Below are 18,993 nucleotides of genomic sequence, written 5' to 3'. Positions count from 1 at the left end.
ATGAAACTATTTCATTCCGCAGTGCGCTATATTTTCAAACCAGTTTAACAGCAGCTATGAACATTGTCATTGTGAGGCTTTCCTACAACCTGACAGGAATTGCTTCTCAGCTCACCCTCTCGTGGACTGGAAGATCACCTAAAGGCACTTAAAGGTAAAGGTAAAGGGGCCCCTGACCATCAGGTCCAGTCGTGTCCGACTCTGGGGTTGCGGTGCTCATCTCGCTCTATAGGCCAAGGGAGCCGGTGTTTGTCCGCAGACAGCTTCCAGGTCATGTGGCTAGCATGACAAAGCTGCTTCTAGTGAACCAGAGCAGCGCACGGAAACGCCGTTTACCTTCCCGCCGGAGCGGTCCCTATTCATCTACTTGCACTTTGATGTGCTTTTGAACTGCTAGGTGGGCTCACCCTCTCCTGGACTGGAAGATCAACTAAAGGCACTTAAACTCCCGCAATTGTAATTATTATTTTTGTACAGACATTGTTAACTATAAGTTAAGCAGAACAACATTTCATAATCATAGATGCCACCTGAATTTTCCTTTATGCATCAGGGATAGTTGCAATAATTCTTAAAGAAGCCTTAAGGCAGGAAGATTCCCTTAGCCACACTGCTAATTAATCCTTCCAATATTGATTCAACAGTTCAGTTCAGGACAGTGAAAAACCAGAAAATACAAACTCCTACAATTTACTAGACTTTACACCTCTCAGCAAAGTTGAGCGTGGAAATATAGGCTGTTAGACATTTAAAACAAGTAAGTTCCAAAATTTCCCTCTTCCTTTAGCATACCACAAATTTGTAGGTTAAAAACTGGTTCACTTACAAACGCTTCAAAGGTCAGGCTCATGTGCTTATCCATACGTCAGTCAGAAAAGTTAAACAGGCAGTAAAACTTAGCTTAGTTACAAAGTGGTAAAAGGTTCCTAGATTATTGGAAAGAGTGGCTGAGCTGGAGCAACCAGTTCAAACCTCTTCACACACTGATTGGCTCAGGTAAACTGAGGGTGAACAATATGTTTGATTGTCTATTTCCTCCCAATGTAAGTGGAAGTGACATAGCTAAGCCTGTCAGGACAGCTTTCTCTACGATATTCACACCTTCATAGATTAATTGGACTTAAGTATGTTGGTTATATGAGGCTGGTTATCCCACAGATGAGAAGAACATGTGTAAAGGTCAAGTTAACATAAAACTGAACAGAAGCACCAGGAGTGAAATGACTGGCATATTTTGTTGCTGTTGTTTCCTGGGGTGGGTGTGTGCTAAGTATATAGCAAACAAGAGGATATCAAAAGGTGCAAAACAAAATAGTTTATGCTATAATGAAGAAATTGTAAGCCAAGGTAGAGCTTGTTTTCTCAAAAAATCATTTTTTTGACGTAACAACACCCAAACAAAAGTAGATGGAAAACACAGGAGAGCACTTAGGGAAAGCAATGGTGACAACAACATACATTATTTTCTTGTTGACCTCAGTAAGATTGAGTTCTTACAGTCACAAAATATTTACTGCATAATAATGTATAGATGGTATCTGACTCCGGTAAAATTAGCCAAGATTTATCATAGAAAGGACAATAAGTGCTGAAAATGTAAAAAGCAAGAAGGTACCTTCTTCCACATGTGGTGGACATGCCCCCAAGTGAGAGACTTCTGGGAAAGGATTTATAACGAATTGAAAAAGTGCTGAAAAGCACCTTTGTTAAGAAACCAGAGGCCTTTCTACTTCGGATAACAGGGGATGATATCCCCAAGAAAGATGTTGTTTTCTTTTTGTATGCCACAACAGCCGCAAGAATTTTATTGGCAAAGAATTGGAAGAATGAAGAAATACCAACTGTGGATGATTGGCAGAAGAAATTGATAGAATTTATGGAACTGTCTGAGTTGACGGGGAGACTTCGGGATCGGAGTGAAGAAGCAGTGGAAGAAGATTGGAAGAAATTTAGAATCTATTTGAAAAATAAGCATGTAATAGATTGATTTAATGACAGTGAGGGAGATTCAAGGATGTTGTAGAGTACACAAGAGTTTGAAAATAAGCAATATTAGAAGATAGGGATATCAGAATTAAGATTAAAGATATAGATTGAGTGTTTAAAGGACAAGAAATAATAACTATAATAATATGATAATATGGAGGATTATTTAGAATTTATATAAGATTTAGAAATTACTAAACATGAAATGTAAAGAACTGCAGCAAGAGGAGGAAGAGGAAGTCACTAGATTAGAAATAAGGTTTATGAACAAGTTTTGTATTGTCGCAATTTTTCTTTTGTGTCTTGTTTTTGTAGGTGTATTGTATTTTTTTCTTTTTTTGTATGTGCTTTGTATTTTTGTTTTTTTCTGTATGTGTGAAAAATTCTTAATAAATATTTTTTTTAAAAAAAAATATTTACTGCATAATAGTGCCCTTCAGCTCTCTATATTGGACAAACAGGCCAAACCCTACGCCAAAGGCTAAATGGACATAAATCTGACATCAGGAATCACAAGACAGAGAAACCAGTAGGAGAACACTTCAATCTCCCAGGACATTCTATACAAGATCTCAAAGCAGCTGTTTTATTACAGAAAAAAATCAGGAACAGACTGGAAAGAGAAGTTGCTGAATTGCAACTTATTACCAAATTTTAAACCATGGAGAGGGTTATGATTGATAGGGCTAAAAATGTTGGGCATAATATAATGTTGAATGACTCGGAGAGATTGTGGGGAAAGACCCTTAAATTTACAGCATGTACTGTTTTGAAAGAAAATACAGTATGATGAAAAAGATGTATAGGTGGTATTTAACACCTGTTAAATTAGCAAAGATGTATCAGATTTCAGATAATAAATGTTGGAAATGTAAAGAGAAAGAAGGGACCTTTTACCACATGTGATGGACAAGTCCCACAGTAAAAGACTTCTGGGAAAAGATTTATAATGAAATAAAAAGGTGTTGAAAAACACCTTTGTTAAAAAACCAGAAGCCTTTTTACTTGGAATAATAGGGGGAGAAATCCCCAAGAAAGATAGTACATTCTTTTTGTATGCCACAACAGCTGCCAGAATACTCCTTGCCAAGAACTGGAAGATACTAGAGATACCAACAATAGATGGATGGCAAATGAAGATGATGGACTTTATGGAACTCGCTGAAATGACTGGGGGGCTATGGGACCAGAAGGAAGAGACGGTGGAAGAAGATTGGGGGGGGGGAATTAGTTTATCTGAAAAAATATTGCAATATTTAGAAAATTATTTATTCAATGAAGATAAAAATAGGCTGGAAGCGTTAAAATTAAGATTTAAAGGTAGAGTTGGATAAATGTAGAATTTAAATAATTAGTTATAGATAGTGGAATAAATAAATTAATAATTGGTATATGAAAATTATGAATAAACTGCTAAAGATGTATTTTAATGAAATTCAGTAGGAAGGGAGTGAAGGAAGTCATTTGATGACATTAATGAAAATTAGATTTATATAAAAAATGTTTGTTTATGTTGTGTATGTCTTGCTTGTTGTATTTTTTTGTTCTTATGAAATGCATAAATATTAATTAAAAAAAATAAAAATTAACCATGGAGAGACCTGGTCTGAATAGAGACATTGGATTCTTATCCCATTATACATGATAAAGCCACTTTTAGCCATCTCACCCCTTGCTTTTTCCTGTAAGACCAATTGCAGTCAGTCGTCAACAGGTTTACCACACCTATCAGCCAATCACCCATTCCTATCACCCTTCTGAGTAATACCCCTCCCCACCCTCTCACTATATTTAAGGGTCGGGTGACTTCTGTTTCAGTGTATCTGAAGAAGTGTGCATGCACACGAAAGCTCGTACCAATGACAAACTTATTTGATCTCTAAGGTGCTATTGGAAGGAATTTTTTTATTTTGCATAATAGACTCCATTTCATAAACTTATTAAAAATGTTTAATAAACATGCAAGAAAACATTTTAACTGGTTGTGAAATAAAAGGCTAACTAAGCAATTGGAGTAACTGGCAGCAATTGGATTTTTAAAAAACTGGTTGCTGGGTTGATTTCTCTCCCCAGAAACCCTGAAAGGCTTCATACTGAGCTGCACACATTGGGGAAAGCAGAAATTAGATCTGAGTTAAAGCGACTGTTGCCAGCCTGCCAATGTACACAGTGGTGTTTCTTTTTCTCTGGGGCTGTTTTCATCCTTTGCCATCAAGTACTCAAGAAGAGGAAGAAGAAAAATAGCTGCTATGATACTGAATATAATAAAAGCTAATTTAAGGCAAGCCCTGTTGTTTAATTTCTCCTGTTCTTAAAATAAGCTGTCATTGTCTGTCATGTCTCAAACTAAAATGATTCCCCCCCCCAAAAAAAATGAATCCTGGGATGGGAGTGGGGAGCAAACTACAGCTGTAGGGGGAGACACACCCATTTGCCCCACCAAAGCTACAGGGCTGCCTCACACCCAATACAGGTATATATAATCCACATTATTCAGATCATGTCATGAAGGACCACGGAGCCCAAAATGGGCCAAAGGCCATTCAAGACGTCCCTTGGACTCTTCTAATGGGACTGGGCAGTTGATAAAGAGCAGTGAAACAGAACACAGGACAGGCAAACCATCAGTCAAAAATTCAAGATATATTCATATGTAAATCATCACATTTTGAGTAAGCATGTGATGCAAATCTAGTGATGCTGTGGGGAGATTGTCAGTTCTTCTCAGACCAGTTGGTCTTCTTTCACTTTGATTCATTGCCATGATTCTGCCCCATCATGCTAATCATCACTTTTTAAAATACCTTTTCTCAAAATTCAATTTTTTTAAAAATATATGATTCACCCTTATTTGTTATTTTCAGATCTTGCATCTGATGTCAGCGTGGAAATTGTTCCACAAAGTGTGACCCGTAACACTACAAGCCCATGTGAATTTTTGTGTGCGTTATGTACAAGCGTCCCTGCACATAGGCTGACATTGCAGCTCCACACGTGTTGCGCTTTGAGACCCCCAACCACCCCCAAAAATGAAGACACAGTGACACGGGATTTTAGTTTAAGTTATTGGGCAAAATTTAGGCCACAACTTTATTGAATACAGAATGTAAGTGGTATTGGCTTAGGCATTGGAATCACCCAAACTATATCAGACTCCCACCTGCTTTCGCGGGGAATCTGATAAAAGGGTGAAACACCGCCAGAGGGAGCTCCACTGACACGGACCGACTCAAGCTCCCCCCGGTGCCCCCATGGGGTCCTGGTATGGCCCTAGCCCCTACCGCAGGGTTTCGGACAAGACCCAGGTCAACCCGATTCCTTTAACAGAATACCCTTGTGCCTGGAGGGGCAGGTGATGGCCGCACCTCCCCTCCCCACACATTGCCGATCCAATGCCTAACCGCCAAACCTTACAAAGTTGTGTTGATTGCTACGCGGTAGGCGAAAACCAAATGGCTCTGCCAATCTGCCAGATGAGAAAATTCCTACCAGGTCCCCATTACAAAACAGGCGACCAACAAGGTCCATAGCAAGGCCAACACACCAGATAAAGGGGGGGGGTGATCCGCTGCATGAAGGCAAAGAGGTCTAGCAAACATTACACAGGGATTAAATAATGTTTCGTGGCCGCCCCCCCCCCCAAGCCAAGGCATTGGCTTTAGGGACCAAGTGATCTGGTACCCTTCTCTTAAAAAGCAGGGACATCACCTTGCCGACAAAGGTCTGTATAGTTAAAGCTATGGTTTTCCCAGTACAGTGGAACCTCGGTTTATGAACACCTCGGTTTATGAATTTTCGGTTTATGAACGCCGCGGACCCATCTGGAACGGATTAATTCATTTTCCATTACTTTCAATGGGAAAGTTTGCTTCAGTTTATGAACGCTTCAGTTTATGAACAGACTTCCGGAACCAATTACACCCATGCTTCAGTTTATGAACGCTTCAGTTTAAGTACTCCGCGGACCCGTCTGGAACGGATTAATCCACTTTCCATTACTTTCAATGGGAAAGTTTGCTTCAGTTTATGAACGCTTACTCCGCGGACCGTCTGGAACGGATTAATTCACTTTCCATTACTTTCAATGGGAAAGTTTGCTTCAGTTTATGAACGCTTCAGTTTATGAACAGACTTCCGGAACCAATTGTGTTCATAAACCGAGGTACCACTGTAGTGATGTATGGAAGTGAGAGCTGGACTATAAAGAAGGCTGATCGCCGAAGAATTGATGCTTTTGAATTATGGTGCTGGAGGAGACTCTTGAGAGTCCCATGGACTGCTAGAAGATCAAACCGATCCATTCTGAAGGAAATCAGCCCTGAGTGCTCACTGGAAGGACAGATCCTGAAGCTGAGGCTCCAATACTTTAGCCACCTCATGAGAAGAGAAGACTCCCTGGAAAAGACCCTGATGTTGGGAAAGATTGAGGGCACTAGGAGAAGGGGACGACAGAGGACTAGATGGTTGGACAGTGTTCTCAAAGCTACGAACATGAGTTTGACCAAACTGCGGGAGGCAGTGGAAGACAGGAGTGCCTGGTGTGCTCTGGTCCATGGGGACACGACAAAATGACTAAACGACAACAGCAATGTACCTGCATGATTGGGTTTCGAGATTTGTGAAAGCCAGTCAGCTACACCATTTCAACTTGCAAACTCGGAGTGTGGGATGTAGCAGGTAATTTTTGACTAAGAATTCATAAAGATTAACTTTCTAAAGCAAACCTATTCCTCCCACTCGCGACAGTTTTTAACAGCGTTCGTATGAAGGAAGCAAAGTCTACATCCCCTACCAAGTCACATACCATGAAGGAGTTTTGCGGAAATGGTCTGCTATCTTTAAGAGGCTTCTAAACATCCCTTTTTCCCATTCCAAAATACTGAGAGAGACATTTTCCCCCAACCTTATTTCTTTATCTAATGACTGCAGAGCTGACCCATGAGAAGGTATCTAAGCAAGGGTTTTGTCCTGGCCTGTCTCTTTATTTTTGTGTTTCCAGAACTCACCTCCCACCCACCCCCACCCAACAGTCAGAGTATCAAGTTTAGCTCTTATCAGATAATTAAAGAGTGCTTGCCTCTGGAGGTAATTTTAAACCAATCTCAGGAAAGGGCAGTAACTATACACTGTAGATAATTATAGTCTATTAAAGAACCTTAAGATTAGATTCAGAGATCACTAATCACACAAGGTCATAAATGTACAGCACCTTTCTTTGGCGGTGTCTGAATTCTGACATACATTTTCTTCGTTTTGGGGGTGGGGTGGGGATTGAAGCTCACATATATACCGATTTCCTATATTGATCAAATGGTGAGAAAGGGAAAGGATGAAAGAAAAGGACCACCAAAACACTGAAAGGAAAATTCACAATTAAAGTTTCAAGGGCATGACTTTAGAATGCAGATAACAATAACACTAATTCATTAATAACTGCATTAATTCACAGCACGGCACATAGGCTAGCATTATTACACCAATTTGTCAGATCAGGAGCTAAAGATAAGAGATAACCAACAGAGCTCATGAACCATGATCTCCTTGGTTTGCTGCCCACTCTTCACTATTGTGCTACAGTAGCTCTTGGTAAGGAAGATCTCACAAAATATAGCAGTAGTTTTAAAATACCACAACCCTGAATGAACATGGCATTTGGATTCTGGTCTGATCAAGAGCTGCCAGTACCTTGACCAAATATGCAACCTCCCAAACTGAAGAGACGCCATTGAACAATTTTTGCATTGTTTTCTGTGTAACAAGTGCACAGGCAACAATGCTTAATTGTGTGGTTTTTAAAAATTCACAAATTCTTTCTTACCACCCCCATCTCCTTTCTCTCTCTTTCCTCCATTTCTTCTTTCTCCAGCACTCTTTCTCCCCCTCTTCCTTCCTACAAGCATCATCTACAAACAAACCGAGAACTATGACTATAAGGATATAACTCTTCAGGTGGGGGGGGGGGAGAGCAGCAAGGTGGAGGCAGTTCTGGTGTTGGACTTCCAGTGGCTCAGTTTGACTCTTCAGCCCCCTTCTAAAAGTGACACATGAATAAAAGTAGGTGATGACCAGGGTTTTGAAGAAAGTCCCACGCTGTTGGGTTGATACCCAGCCATATGACCTCCTTAACTGGAGGTTTTTAGTAAAACTCTATTGGGTGGCATTCTACTGAGATTTACTCACAGCTCTTGAATTACTCTTGAAATTAACAGACCTAACTTAGGTGTGCCTATTAATTTTAATGGACCTAGTCTGGGCAAAAATTGGTTGAATACTATCCATTGATTCCATTTGTGAGACATTTAATAGGGGTCTGGGGAGGGAGGGAGATATTTGTACAGGCATCAAGGAATCCTGTTTATTTAGTTGGTCTTATCTATGCAGTGTGCAATAAGAAGAAGTTTTAAAAGAAATAATGGGGGACAAAGTCAAAACACTGCTTTGAGACTGACTATATACCGGAAACAACAATAACTAGAGTACAGAAGGTCACACTTAGTAAAACAGCCTAGATAAAAAATTTATTGGATAGCAATAGAAAAGAGTTGTGTGTCCTTCTTTGGTCATGAAGCCTTTGCTCCCAGCGCGGCTGACTTATACCACGATCAGGAGAAGTCAAGCAAGAAGGCCATTGTAATTGATAGCTGCATTAGCTGAGAGTATTTGCAAAGAATTTCTGTCTCCACAAGTCCCTCACAAATCAATATCAGGTGGTATTTTCAATAACACCTTTGAGTAAAAAAAAACTTTTCAAAAAGCCAGCTCTCATCCTGCCCCGATCTTGGTTTAATTCATCGTGATAAAAGGTGCCATGAACATTGATTAAAAACATGCTCTAACCTTTTTATATATATATAAAAAGATGGAAGATTGAAAACTATTTGCTTTTCTCATTGCAGAAAAAATAATGGACACTGCCACAGAACACTTCCCATTTTTTATTATTTTCCAGCCCTTGTTTGTGCATTTAAATTGCTATTTGTGATGTCGTCATAAAACAAAACCTGTTTGGTTCTGTAGTCGCATCATATCCCTGTCCCAATCAGTGTGTGATCCCTGATTGAGTGAGATCATCTCTGTGCGAAATCAAGGAAGGAGGATAAAAAAAATCAGCACACCCACCTGGAGTCCAGCTAACCCCACACCTTTTTCAATAATGATAATAAACTCATCCTTCCTTTTGCTCACGTGTAAGTTATCCTTCCATGAGGACCCTAATCTTAATTTAGAGCCCTAAACTTAAACAAGCTGGTCATCACAAACACTCTTTCCCAACAACACAAGAGATGACTCTACACATGGACATCACCAGATGGGCAGCAGCGAAATCAGATTGATTATATTCTCTGCAGCCAAAGAAGCTCTATACAGTCAGCAAAAACAAGACCTGGAGCTGACTGTGGCTCAGATCACCAGCTTCTTATAGCCAAATTCCAGCTTAAACTGAAGAAAGTAGGAAAAACCATTGGGCCAGTAAGATACAATCTAAGTCAAATCCCTTATGAATACACAGTGGAAGTGAGGAACAGGTTTAAGGATTTAGATTTGGTGGACAGAGTGTCTGAAGAACTATGGATGGAGGCTCGTAACGTTATACAGGAGGCAGCAACGAAAACCATCCCAATGAAAAGGAAATGCAAGAAAGCAAAGTGGCTGTCCAATGAGGCCTTACAAATAGTGGGAGAGAGAAGGCAAGCAAAATGTGAGGGAGATAGTGAAAGATATGGGAAATTGAATGCAGACTTCCAAAAAATAGCAAGGAGAGACAAGAGGGCCTTCTTAAACGAGCAATGCAAAGAAATAGAGGAAAACAACAGAATGGGGAAAAACAGAGATCTGTTCAAGAAAATTGGAGATATGAAAGGAACATTTCGTACAAAGATTACCATAATAAAGGACAAAAGTGGAAAGAACCTAACAGAAGCAGAAGACATCAAGAAGAGGTGGCAAGAATAAACAGAGGAATTATACCAGAAAAATATGGAGGTCTCGTACTCTCTTCTTTTTCCAGAGAAGCTGGTAAAATGTGGGCTCGGTGAGGTTACGGTTAAGTGGATTTAGAGCTGGTTGACTGACAGAACTCAACGATTGCTTGGTAATGGTTCCTCATAATCGGGGGGGGGGTGCTACAGGGTTATGTGCTGTGCCTCCTGTTTTCCAGCAACTTGGGTGAAGAAATTGAAGGGATGGTCATCAAATTTGCAGATGACACCAAACTCGGAGGGGTAGCAAATGCCACCAAAGACAGGATCAGGTTTCAATATAACCTTAACAGATTGGAGAACTGGGCCCAAGCTAACAAAACAAATTTCAATAGGGACAAATGTAGGGTTCTACACTTAGGGAAGAAGAACCAGCCACACAAATATAAGATGGGGGGGGGACGACCTTGGTTTGCCAGTAGTACATGTGAAAAGGAAGAGGTCACTCTTGCAGAAGGGATAAATATTCCCAAATCATATGGAGAGGTACATTTTATGAACAAGCCTGGAAATAATAGGTATTACTTAGTTCCTGGTATTCGCCAAACCATTATTTTGATTCGGGTGCTCTGGCAGCAAGCACAGGTAGGACATTTGCTTTCTCTTCTCAATATGGAACATTTGCAGCTTCATCTGTTCACAACAAAAGCAAAGGAGAGGAGACAATCTGCTAGGAACCTATAGTTGATGGGGTTTTTTCCAAAGGAGAGATGAATGCTTTTGTCTCTTTCAAGGTTTATTCATGTCATTTTTTTCACACACACAAAATGCCATCATCTCTCCATCAAGGTGTTATTTGAACAGGCAAATTTCCATTTAGCTCATCACTTTAATACTAAACTATTCCTAAAATATTCATGTGTTGGTGGAGGGATATTTTTTCTCTCTCTTAGATTGGCTGTAAGATGAAATTTCTTTGCTCCTGGCCCAGAACGCAGACAAGTGATCGGGGAACTCTTGGGGATTGACTTCAAAGAAATTGGGGAGTTTTAATTCAGAGGGCTACCTCGCCTTCCTGCAAGATACAAAACCACCCACAAACATCTCTACAGGGTGCAGTTCTTGAAAGCCGACACTGGCAATTAGCAGAAACTAAATGTGTGCCTAAAGGAGCAATTAATTAGGAATATGGCCAGCAAATTGGCATGAATAGCAAACATGAATAAAAAGTTGTTTCAACAAGTGAAGAGAAATTCCCCATAAAATTCAGAAAAAGAAAAGAGGAGCAAGATGCAGCTGCTGCTGTCCAAACTTCCAAACGCATCACCAAATTAACCAATTACCCACCTCTCTGCTGGTCTTCTGCCATATGCTAAAGGTTGTGGTTCTTATTTCAGCAAGCCTTGGCCTGATTTTGCGCTCTCTGGGGTATGTTTTTATCTATTGCTGCTGTTCTTGATTGTTTTTAGGTTTCTATATTCTTAACATTTGGGGGGAACTATATGTAATCTATCTAGATTCTTCTTCTTCTTCTTCTTCTTCTTCTTCTTCGATCACTCGTAGCCAAGTAAGATTGTCTTCCATGAGCACGGTCTTAACAGTGAGTCCGTAAGTGACTGTGGAGGCCAATTCTGGATCCACACATCCTTCCACAGTGGGGACATAGGTTTCTGGGCGGGAGTTGATCATGGTGAGGGTTTGCCAAGTGTGCCTTCCTCTTAGCACATTTCTCCCTTTTGTCCTGAGTTCGAGGGTCTTCAAAATCCATGACGCCTTTGGTAGAGGCTGTTGGGGCACTCGCAGGCCAGTGTTTCCCAGTTGTTGGTGTTTTTTGAGATTTGCCTTGAGAGCATCTTTAAATCTCTTTTGTTGCCCACTGGCATTACGCTTTCCATTTTTAAGTTAGATTATATAAAGATAAAGGGTCTCGACAAAAATCCCATAGTTGGTCCATGGATAATTTGTAATTGTGCATCTCACCCACACACCTAACATGCTTTCTTTCCTTCCGAAGAGGCAAAAGTTCTACAATTGGTTGACTTTTATTTCATTCCCAGCCCTACATTCTGAAGCTAAGTCTGAGGGCCCACTATTTTTTTCAGAGGTTTTCAGCAATTGCAAAATGTACAACAACATATATTGTTTCCCTTCTCTCATCAGGAACAAAGGCGAAGAGTGTTATGGTACAGTATAGACTTCATGGCAATTATTAATGTTTAAGTTTTTTTTGCTGCGTGTTTGGGAGAAATTGACTTCATAATCCCATTTTAAATATTCTCACACATTCACATACAACAATGCAGAGGAAGCTCGTGTGAAACCAGTTCAAAATAAACTCAGAAGTTAACTCAAAACTTGAAACAATGGCTTCTGAATTTTGAATCTGAAAACATAGGTTCTGAGATTTGGCTGGCTGTGTGCAGAAATCTGTATGGGAACGCAAACAAACAAAAAATCATACACCCATGTAACTAGCATGTGGTCTTTCACACAGCTCTTCAAAAACCCTTTAAGCTCTTACGTTAATGCACAAAATCATCTAGAATTTTTCGTTTCCCTGGAGGATACATTAGCAGCTCTCCCGGCCCACTCCCTCAACTTCTAACCGTCTAGAAACTTACGCTTCTTTTCTGTGTTATGTCTCAGCCAAGCACAAAAAAATAAAGCACTTTGAAAAGCACTTCAATTATTATTAACATTATTTTTAAAAGATTAATTTTAGCAAAAGTTGAAAAGGAATGGATTAGCCTTGGGAGACAGCAAAGAGGATCCAGTCACATTATATTACGTGCCCTAAGGACAGGATGGCGTTTATCCAAGAATTGCAAGCAAACCGGAGAACAAATGAGCCGAGCTGCTAACCAAAACATGTAATTTATTATTAAATGCAATTATGATACTGCACAACTGGAGAGCAGCCAACATGGAGGCCATCTTTCAAAAGGTAGGCAAGGCAGGCTGACCGGTGAACATCCTTTCAGCACTGATAAGTGAAGGTAATTATGAATGAAGCTGGAGAGATAATAGCAAACGGAGCAGAGCATTTACAAGGTCCCAGTTTCAACTTCAGTGGAGAGCTACATTGCCTATCCCTCTGCGGATTTTGTATATTTCCCTTCAGTAAAACCCTTCAGTTTTTCCATAGAGGGAAGTTTCCATGATATTTTACGCCAAAAATGTGTCTAGGTTACAGACCAACATTGGTTTTGTAGAGTTATATCCTATGGTGGCGTTTTGTCCTAGCACGGAGGTGGGTAATGTGTGGACTTTCAGATGGGTTGGATCCTGAGAAACACCGTTGTTGGAGTCTTATATGTATAAAGCAATCAATGGGAAAGAAGAGAGAGCTGTCAGAGATCAGGGAGAGTGATAGTTGTAAGGTTACGAATGCCAAAGGTTCAATTCTATATGCCCCAGTCCTATGCAGAGAGTTACTGGAATGCTTTCCTCTTTCCTCAGCTAGGCTCCTCTATCTTGTTACATGCCATCCATTGGGCAGACACTGCCATCGTGGGCAGACCATTCATTCCAAGACAGGCCCTTCAGTGCCTCCCCTCCAAACTTCCACAGGCTTCCTCTCTTCCGGGCTTCCACTTTCCTATTGCTGTCTGTATCCAGAGGACTTGAGGAAGAACGAGCCTCTTGCAACTTCTATGGGTGGCACAGAGGGCCCTTCCTTCAAATGATGAGCTGGCCAGGATGCTGCAAGTAGGCAGCCCAGCTCAGCAGGAAAGGCCAGAGCACCTATGGGCAGGGCTTTTTTTTCGAGCCAGAACACTCCAAAACACAGTTCTGGCACCTCTCGCCCCACTGCGCCTCTGTCAGGAGTATGGGCAGGAGTCAGGCTCTGGGGCCTGTAGTGCTTTGAAGGACTGGGGTCTGCCTCAGCTTGTGCTGGAGAGGCAAGGAGTGGTCACTCAGGTGAGGCCACTTGATACCTCACTGCACCTGGTGGCAGGAGCTGGGAAGGATAAAAGCCCAGCATTTCCCTTCAGCTCTTTGCCACAGCAACACTATCCCTGCCTGGTTGCCTCTGGTCTCTTGCCCCTTGGACCTTGCCTTGCCGACGCCTTGCTCCTTGGACCCTCTGCCTTGCCAACGCCTTGATCCTCGACCCTTGGACCTTTGCCTTGCCGATGCCTTGCTCCTTGACTCCCAGACCTTCGCCTCTGCCTTGCTCCTTGACCCTGCGACTGCCTGCTGCTGGACCCTCAGCCCTGCATCTGTTCCTGCTTCTTCACCACTATCTTGCCTCTGGGCCTGACGTCCTCAGTCAGGGCTTCAACCACCCGCCGACCGGATCCTGACAGCCTCTGGCTCACAGAAAGACCCTCCCCAGAGTGTGAAGGGAACATCCTCTATGGGCTCAGAAGCAGGTCCTCTCATGAGCCGGAGGCACAGTGGGACTTTGATGAGACTCCTCAGCCTCCTGGCTAACAGCTGGTGCATGGGTGGAAACCTCCCTTTCCATCAGCTCTGCAAGCTGCCCCCTCTGGCCTGTGTGAGCCAGACAGAGAGGCAGGGCAGCTCCTGGACCAGCAGAGCTGTCTCTCTGAGTCACGCACGCCAGCCGGGGGAGGCTAGCAGAGCTGATGCACAGAGAGGCTTATTTGGGTTCTTTGGGACCTCTTTGGGCTCTGGGGTGCATCTGTTCAGTTTCTGTTAATTGGTTCTCATGGGAAACTTACAGATTCTTGCTTCATACAATTAACTCAAGGCAGTGTCAATTTACTCTTGGCAGAAAGCCAAGGTCTGCCTGGCCTGGAAACTACTCTCTGATTGGTTAATGACCAGCACTGAACTCTGTTATATAGGAATGCTAGCACAGTTGTTTCTTGTTGGGTGTTAGGAGTAGGAGTGCTGCGTATGGTTGGAGAGAGAGAGAGACAGAGAGGATTTATTTTGCTTTGCTTTGTATGCAGAAACTCTGCTGCTTTTATTTTCTTTTAATAAATCCTGTAAATAGTTATTCTGCGTCTAGCCGAATAGTCATTTCCACCTCAACTAGCTTCTGCGCTGTACAGGAAAACTCTGCTACGTTTGGGCTAAAGCCACTAGAGCTATGCCTGACACTTCAAAATTCTAAGAGCGTCTCCTCTTTGAGCCACTCCAGGGTGCTCCCCATTATATGTGATTTCGCATATGCATGCAGGGTCCCAGAATGGAACCCCCACATAAATGGGGGGGTCACTTGTACTACTAGTACAAAGGTCTGTTGTCAATGAGTTCCTGTACCCTTTTTCTAGAAAAAAAAGAAAAAAGCACTGCCTATTGAGAAGCACTGGACACTACTCTGATAGAGGGCGTGCAGGATTGCACCCCAGATGTTTAAAGCCATGAATCAGAACCTGGGGTGCTGAATGAGCTGAGCGTTCACCTAGGTCCTAGGCAAATGTCATATGAAGAAAACACAACACTTATCCGATAATCGACAGGAGATTCAAAGCAGCAAATAAGTGATGGCTACGAGAGTGGGAAAATGCATGAATTTGAAGAATGATTTATTCAAAGTTGGCTTTTAAGATTGAGCATTCGGAAGGAACTATTTGCATCCATCAATTTCACAAAGAGAAGAAATATGTGTCCCTGAGTGTGTAGCCATCCTAATGGCTCTTGGAATACAAGGTGCGCTCCGTTCAAGTTGTACTAAAAGCCATGGGGAAACATAAGTGATCAGGTTCTAACAATGGGCCCTAGGTCTTGGGTCTTGTTTTTTCATCCCCTGAAATCTATGGAATTCATCTCACAGCATCAAAATGAAACATTCATTAAGAGCTGGTGGCATAAATTTTTTATGTACAAAGTTCAATAACACCACGAGATTTCTGCCATCAGGTTACCATTTAGTATTTTAATGGAAGTGCTAATTGGATGTCAGAAAAAGAAACAATGCGATGCAGGCTTGAGTTTCACCACTACTCCTGAGAAAAGAGAGCAAAGAGAGGAGGTAAAACAGTCATACCTTGGGTTACGGGCACTTCAGGTTGCGCGCTTTCGGGTTGTGCACCACACTGAACCCAGAAATCCCGGAATGGGTTACTTCCGGGTTTTGGTGCTTGCCATGCGCAGAAGTGTCGTATTGCACCCTGGCATGTGCGCAGATGAGGCGCTGCAGGTTGAGAATGCTGCGGGTTGCAAACATGCCTCCCGCACGGATCACTTTCGCAACCCGAGCGTCCACTGTAATCAGAAGGGGAAAACATCTTATGCATATGAATCAACATCTCTATGTAAAGGTTGCCATATTTTTTACTGTGATGTTTCATAGGGAAATGCTGTATGATATGAAATAAACCCCTTTACATTCAGATACATACAGGGAGACTTTCTGCATGGTCTCTGAAACTAGGATTTGTATGTTGTTCAAATATTTTCAAATACCCCATGAAATTAGGAATTCAGTGTGGCAAGAGCCCTTTCCACCCCAAACCTGCAGATATCAGTGGGTGCTTCTAGGCGGTCAGGATTTTGTGGGAGGGATTTTAGTTCAAACTAGAACTTGGGGTTTTCGCAGTTTGTTGCACTGCATCCACTTTTAACTGAGGGAGATAAAAGTGGGTGCAGCGCAACAAATCTAAGAATCAGACGTTTTGCAGTTAGGAAAGTGAAATGCAAAAGGGACTAACAGGCAGATGTAAAAACACCTCACAAGCCAATCAGGATGAATCCAAGACCAATGCTCATTGTTGTATAACCGCCATGTGAACAAATCAGAACAAATGCTCAGTAAAGACATGATATGATCTAACCTCCTTGAGTAAGCTTTGTGTAGTCAAATCAGGATGAATACCCACTGACCAGCTCACTAGGACCTCCTCCCATTTAGGAATAGGCAGCCACTCTCATGCAACTCTCTCCAGACAGGGGCCAAGGAAGGGGGGTGAGGTGCGGGCAGGCTGCCCCGGGTGTCACCACTGAGGGGGGTGACAAAATGCCAGGTGACACTCACCGCGGGGCCTGCAGCACGCCCGAGCCACATGTCTCTCCTGGGAGAGACGCAGTGGCTTGGACGTGTGCAGGCTCTGTGCTGCCCAAATGGTCTGCCTGCTGCCTCCTTTCCCCCCCCCCCAGCTGTAGGGCGGCTGAGTGGGAGGAGGCAGGCAGATTCCGGAGGCCCCACGGTGTGTTCCGCCCCTATGGGCGGCGCGCACTGCCCCTAGGCGCACCGCCCCAGGCAGCCGAGCGGCTTCCTCCGCAGCTGCCTCCACACTGCTTATTCTGCTGTCTCCACTCCCTCCCAATTACTCTACATGGCCTTGATTCTCCTGAAGGCTATGTTCTTTAGCTGTGGGCACCTCTGAACAGTACCAAGAACAAAGGGTTCAGAGAGAAGCATGAAGCAAATGCATTAAAGCAGACATTCTAAGCTTTTGTTACATGGAAGGCTTTTGCATATGCACCCATTAGACCCCCTGCTCTCAGTGGCAATGTGAATGCTTGGCCATGCTCCCAGGTCAATGGGCAATCGGTGTCAGTCACATCTTGGTGTCTGGAACAGGGCTGGTGGGTTTGTGAGAGCTCCTTCAGGAATAGTGCTCCTTTCCTAGATTCGAAATGCCCAGGGGTGAAGACTACTAATATCAAGTTTGTTGTATTTGCTCAAGGGATCAGACATGCTAAAGATTCTAGAATCTGCTAGAAGACTACCATTTTTGTAAGTGGCACATTTCTTTCTTGTTCTTGGCTGGCTGGAGCATAGGCAGGGGGAGTAAGGACAGAACTGGGCACCAACTGTTTGTAGTTTCCACCATTTTTCTTCTACCTCCCTGCAAGTGATTTCAAAACTATCCATAATGCAAAGCTGCTAGATCATCATTTGGCGCTCAGGCTGCACTTTGGAATATGAGAGACACGGTAGACAAGTGAGAGACTAGCCTTCTAAGTTATGTGTTAAAGAATGAACTGTTGAGTGTTGAGTTCGCTCCCCACCAGCCAAAGTAATAAAAGTCTGTACTTTGCCAGATTGAAATTCTCAAGTTCTCTATCAAAATGTGCTGTTCCTTTCAAGAAGAAGAGGGAGGAAGGAAGGAAGCGAGAGCCCAATTTCCGATCTTTGGAAAACAAATCTCATGGCACGGCCATCAATAATCATGGGGGAGGGGGAATAATAGCAGCCTAACTTACACCTAACCTTTCCTTTTAATGATTAATGGATACTATTTATGTAAACTGTTTCTTTTGCATTCCTGTAGGAAATGAAATTTGAATTGCAAATTTTACAGTGGTATGTTTGTAAAGGGTGACCCCTCTCCCCAATCACAAATAAAAGAAAACCAATTACATTTGTAATAAAGATGCTAATGCATTTCTTGTTTCTAAGTTGTTTTTCCTAGTAGCAACTGTCCATTGCCCCACCCCACCTGCACACAACTCCCCTCCTACACACATTTGGGAATCAAGAAATGCTTCCCTGTAATGCTTGAAGACATGTATATACATTTGTTATTTAATCAAAAGAGCCATTCTCGACTTTCACACTAAGAAATAACATTCACAGCCAAATAACTCCGTACTGCATCAATGTTATGATCTTCCATTTCCCTTATTAAAGAATAGATCAATAGCTCTGAATCACAAAAAGGAACCCACAGCCCTTATAGTAGCCTTGTAGAAGTGGCTCTCTTGGGGCCAGTTTAATATATTAACCCAGTGGCATGAGAGTTGCTGTCTGGTGATATCATGGGGATTCCTCCCATGTTGCATCAGTAATGTACAGAAAGAGGAACCATGCAGGTAGTGATCTCTGTCCTCTGCCCATTCTGTGTACGTCCAGCTATGGGTTGGTTTCATTTTGCTGTTTGTAAAAGGAAGAATCCTATACAGTTCTTCAGGTATGTTGCAAGCAAAATACTGCATTTATATGGCATCTGGGACGCGGGTGGTGCTGTGGTCTAAACCACTGAGCCTCTTAGGCTTGCCAATCGGAAGGTCGGCAGTTCGAATCCCCGCGACGGGGTGAGCTCCCGTTGCTCTGTCCTAGCTCCTGCCAACCTAGCAGTTTGAAAGCACACCAGTGCTAGTAGATAAATAGGTACCTCTGAGGCGGGAAGGTAAATGGTGTTTCCATGCGCTCTGGTTTCCGTCATGG

Source organism: Zootoca vivipara, chromosome 7, assembly GCF_963506605.1.
Source record: "Zootoca vivipara chromosome 7, rZooViv1.1, whole genome shotgun sequence".
In the NCBI taxonomy this organism is placed as follows: domain Eukaryota; kingdom Metazoa; phylum Chordata; class Lepidosauria; order Squamata; family Lacertidae; genus Zootoca; species Zootoca vivipara.
The sequence above is the reverse complement of the archived record's forward strand: the minus strand, read 5'-3'. Positions refer to the sequence as shown.